Raw genomic sequence first — 6,000 nt, forward strand, 5'->3', positions numbered from 1 at the left:
GGAGGCATATTCATACCTGCCTTATTTTAGTTTCGTTTTTTATAAAGGACATTTCTTCTGAGTCTGGGTTCTCCCAAGGTTTTTTTCTCCATTCTGTCACTGATGGAGTTTCGGTTCCTTGCCACTGTTGCCTTGGCTTTTGGCTTGCTTAGTTGGGGACATTTAATATTCAACAATATTATTGATCTGCCTTACTTAAGTGGTTAAAGTCTTCTCAAATAATAAGCCATGGCTCTCTAAAGATTTAAAGAAACTCCTTAATGAAAAGAATTGGGCATTTCGTGAAAATAATCATGAGGGTTTTAAAATGAAAAGGAAGGAATTGAGAGCCATGATACAAAAAGCAAAAATTGACGTTAAAAGTAAGGTAGAGGATCAGTTAGCGAATCAAGATGCAAGGAGTGCTTGGCAAGGCTTGAATAAGATGATGGGGAGTGACTCGAGAGATGTAAATAATGATATTATTATGTGGACAGATGGTTTTAAATGGGAAAATGATTTGAATCTGTTTTATGGAAGATATGATGCAGTTGTCAATTGGAATAAGATTGAAGAAATCAGTGATAGGATTCCAGTGGGGCCGCCCATTTGGTTGACAGGTGACCAGATCAGAAGGTCCCTTAAATGCATTAGGCCCTATAAAGCACCGGGTCCAGATGGCCTTAAGGGCAGAGTTTTAAAGATATGGTCAAATTAACTAACTAACCCCTTAACAAAATTATTTCAGTTTTTATTAGACTTACAGATTGTACCAAATACATGGAAGTTATCATTTATACGACCCCTTCCTAAAAAAGTGAGAGCAAAAAATCTAGAGGACTTTCGTCCTGTGGCTCTTACACCAATACTTGCTAAATGCATGGAAAGAGTAATTAGTTATCACCTGAAACCATACATATCAGAGCAACTAGATGTACTGCAATTTGCATACAATTAGCAAAGAGGGACAGAGGATGCAACGCTCACTATGGTTGAAACAATTGCTAGCCATTTACAACAAGCGAAGGCTGATGTGCATGTTCTTTTTATTGATTATACCTCTGCCTTTAATACTATGCAGATACATTTACTCTTGGGACGTCTCCTTGTTCTAGGTGTAAATGGAGGAATAGTACATTGGATAAAGAATTTTTTAACAAATAGACCACAGCGAGTTTGTGTTCGGGGGTTTAAATCAGATATTATGTCTTTAAACACGGGGGCACCCCAAGGATGTGTCCTGTCACCTCTGTTGTTTTCGGTTTATACATATGGTATAAGAGTGCAGCATGAGAATTATAAATTATACAAATATGCAGATGATATGGCACTTGTGGCACTTTTATGGAAAGACTGTGTACATTTTGTGTACGAGGAGCAGGTTTTGATACTAGAAAAATGGTGTGAAGCAAGTTCTTTATTGATAAATGTAAGTAAAACAAAAGAGTTGATTTTAAATTATTCAGAGCCTGTAACAGAAATAATGTTATGCGATCAAACAGTTGAAATTGTGAAGACTTTTAAGTATTTGGGAACCATGATTGACTGTAAATTGAATTTTTCTGATAATGTGAATCTTATTTGTAAGAAAGCAAATCAAAGACTATTCTTGCTAAGGAAATTGAGAGAATTTTCTGTAAGTCAGGTTGTTCTGCAAAGAGTTTATATAAGTTTAATTGAGAGTGTTTTAGGGTATAATATAACTGTGTGGTTTGGACGAGTTACAGCAGGAAAAATGATAGGATCTAAGCAAAAATCAGTCGCACAGTTACTGTATATCAAATTGCAGTTCAGAGAAAAGCTTTGACTATAGCAAGAGACACAACACACTCCTTGAATCATGTTTTTGAATTATTGCCATCACGTCTTCGCTACAGAACACCAAAAGCGATCAAAGCAATACATAAACAAACTTTTGTACCAAATGCAATAAGTCTTTTGAATAACAGGAAGGAAATGTGAATATTTTAATCTTGATGTATATTGTGTATTGTTAATTGTTTTGTGATTGTATGGTGAGACCAAAGACCAATTTTCAGCTAAGGCTGAACAATAAAGTACTACTAACTACAAACTAAGGTGGACGATGACGCAGTTTTCTTCTAGAAACAAACTTTGTTGTATTATTTTCATGTTATCACTGTGAAACTGCTTTGATACAGCCTGTATTGTAAAAAGCGCTATATAAATAAAGGTCACTTGACTTGACTACTGCCTAAAGTGCAGCCCAAAGTGCTGTACAAATCAAACGGTAACACTCTATAATAACTTTATGCTTTTACTCATTGGTTAAGCATTATTAAATAGTTAAATTATCATTTATAAAGCATTAATAGACATTAATAAGCAGTTTATAAATACAGCTTTACATACTTTATTCTTGATTTATAAGCATATCTATAATGTGTTTAATAATTGTATTTTCATACTTTATTAATGATCAATTTATCATTTCTAAATGAAGTATTGCATTATTTACAAATCAGTTATTTAGGAGTTGTCAGTGGTTCATAAGATCACTTAGAAATTGAATAATAATAATTAACTATTTAAATGTACATTCATACATCTTATTATTCAGACATATAGTAATAGTTACTTAGTGTGTTCATAAATGCTTTATCAACATGTATTTCTACTGTAATTCAGGTAGTTATAAAGCATTTAGTAGTGGTCAGTTAACTATTTTTGTGAGCTCATCTAAAGTGAGGACTATGTATGCCTTGCAAAGTATTTATAAAGGAGATTTAAGGGCTCAGTTATCTTCTAAACAGAAAAAGGAAACAAACAAAACACAGTGATACAGAACATAGAAATATTTATTTCACGATGCATAAAAATAAAAGCAGCGGCATTTTGACCCAGCTGCAATCGATTCACCTATGACTGAGAGAGTCCTAAATACACATTACAACAGTCCACTCTGGTATAAAAGCATGGATGACTGTCTCCAAATCTCTAAATGAGAGCATAGGTTTCATTTTAGCTATTAATCTTTAGTAGAAACTAGTTTCCACCACAACACTAACTTGTTTTGCAAAAATCAACTCGCAGTCAAAAAATTCACACAGAAAAAAACCCCATCAGTTTTGCTCTAATATCAGTGAAGAAAATTCTTAGCCATCAAGCATTTTATCATCGAGACACTTAACAATGTTGGCACAGAACTTATTAAGTGGATGTAATGGGACATACAATTGAGTGTCATCAGCATAATAGTGGTATGTGACCTCATAATTTCCTAAAGATAGACCCCAAAGGTAAATAAAATAGCACTGCCTTGGGGGAGCCCACATGACAGAGGAACTTAAGGTGATGAATGATTACCAATTGTAATTGACAGATCTGTCTTTCTTATAGATCTTCTGTACAGCAGAAACAAACTTTGTAGCGTTATTTTCCTGTTATCTCTGTAAAGCTGCTTTGAAACAATATGTACTGTAAAAAGCGCTAAATAAATAAAGGTGATTTGACAGACTGTAACGTAGGGATCCACTGGAGGCAAGTTTGTAGAACCCAAGTGCAGTTTATTCTGTACGACTGGAAAAACTGGAAGAACTGGAAGAGAGAGCTACTCTCTGAGAGAACATAGGAAATGAACATTCGAACTCACCCTTGTGCACTATCCACCTCCGAGTCATCCTAATCTACATTTCTTCCCCTCATCCCCACTCCTTCTCGATCATGCTGAGATCACCAAAAACTCAAGAATATAAATGGTTTAATGTGAATAATTATTATACAGTATTACACATGTTTGGAATCATTTGAAATGTCTCAGTGCGACTGGTACAAATGTCTCATTTCCAAATAAGTAAAACAAAAGGTAATAAGGTTTTTAAGAGTTTAGAGATAACTGGCACACAAAGGAAGATGGTCTCTAGACAAACGGTCTCATACCCCCAAAAGGTGTAACCTCTGAATGCAAATTCCCATTGTTAGCAGATGTTTCCATGTGAAAGAGGTTCTGTCTTTATAATGAAATGCAGCACAGGGTTCGGCGCGATTCTGTACCTCAGATTAGCCCATGAGGCTGAGAGCCGCCGGGACTCTCAGCATCATGTATTTCCTAATGTCGGGTTCGCATCTCTTCTCTTTATTCCAGAGCATTTGATGGTTTGTATTGATTATCTTTGAAATTATTATGTAATTGGCATGATACATTTACCTAACTTAATAAATTGTAAACATTTGATTTTATTCTAACGGACTCGTTATTTGCAGTAAAGAGTTAAAAGGAATAGTCAAACATTCGCTCACATTTAATGATGCACAGATATCATTAAAACCTTTTCATTTATGGAGTCAGATGAAATAATGTGAAAATACATATGAGAAAATATATTGCATTTAATCAAAATTACTTTGCAAAGCAGAAAGGCAGTAACACAAGACTCACCAACAGCGGTTACGCACGCATGCACGCAAACAAACAAACAAACAAAATACAAGACAACATGGCAAAAAATGAGGGTTAAAATACATACCAGACTAATGACAAGACAAGGGACACCTGTGAACAATGAAACAATAAACCAATGACAACATGACACATCAGACAAGGGAACACGTGGCAGGATCACATGACTAACAGGGAATCACATGTCAAGACACAGAAACATGACATGAACAAACCCAAAGCAAACCCCTCTAAGGGCGGCTTCCGACGCCCAACAAAACCAAAATAAAACATAATTCCAGGAGGGTGGTGGAGAAGAGGAGGTCTTGGGGGAGGGATGGTGGGCCAGGCCTGTGCAGGGGGACAGGACATGAGACATGGCATGGCGTGGGCAGACCTGGCAGGCTACGAAGCCTCCAGGGTGGCCTCAGCAGTTCAGGGGGCCAGGGCGGATCCGACAGTTCAGGTGGACCAGGGTGGACCAGGGTGCCCGCAAAATAATATAGAATTCATAGACAATTGGAAAAGTTTTTGGGGCAGACCTGACCTGTTGAAAAGAGATGGTATTCATCCCTCCTGGGATGATGCTGCTCTTCTCTCTAGTAATATGGCTCATAGTCTTAGAGCTCAAACATGACAATCTGGGGCTCAGGTCAGGAAGCAGACAGACTGGCTAAACCGACCGTCTGCTAGCTGTCTCTAGGATATCGCATATGGATAAGAATGTTGATTTGAAATAATCCCAAGCCAGAGTAACATCTGGCATACATGAAACAACACCCAAATCACTATTGTAGAGATTGCGTAGGAAAGCTTGTTCATTAAAATGCTTACAAAATCTTTTATATATATAACGCTCTGAGTTTTACAATTTCTCACACAGACAACTGCACAGTGATCACTAATGTCATTGCAAAAGACTCAAAATGCTGAATATCTGTGGGAAGAGTTAGTTAAAATGAAGTCCAATACAGTAGATCTGTCCACATCCTTTTGATTCATCCTGGTTTTTGAGTTAATCAACTGTACCAAGCAAAGAGAGTCACAAATCTCTTTAAAAGGATCAGAGGATGACGACAGCCAGTCCCAGTTAAAATCGGCACGTATAATCAATTCATATTTAGTCCAATCATAAAAAGAAACCTGCAAGTAAAATACATACCTCACTTGAAGATGTTGAAGGTGGGCGATAACATCCAGCCACAACAATATCGGAACCAGAAAGATTTAGTTTGACCGCTAAAAGTTCAAAGCCATTTAGTTTGCTGAGTGACTGTATACAGGAACAGTTTAAATTAGATTTCACATTTATTGAAACTCCCTCTCCTTTTTTTGCACGACCAAATCTGAAGACATTATATGCATTGATATTAATCATATCATTTGTGACTGATGCTTTTAGCCATGTCTCAGTAAAGACCATTATGTCTGCACAAGTCGTGTCAGCCCAAACTCTTAAAAGAGTCCATTTTATTAATCAGGCTGCGTACATTCAGATGAAAAAAACGTAATCCATTTGATGATTTGAATTTGTCAGGCGTTTGAAGTTGGGCTAACGTTGGACCCGGGTTGGGGTGAACATTACCCGATAATAGAAGCATGATGAGAACTAACCACGATCT

The sequence above is a fragment of the Rutilus rutilus genome, assembly GCF_951802725.1.
Source record: "Rutilus rutilus genome assembly, chromosome: 8".
In the NCBI taxonomy this organism is placed as follows: domain Eukaryota; kingdom Metazoa; phylum Chordata; class Actinopteri; order Cypriniformes; family Leuciscidae; genus Rutilus; species Rutilus rutilus.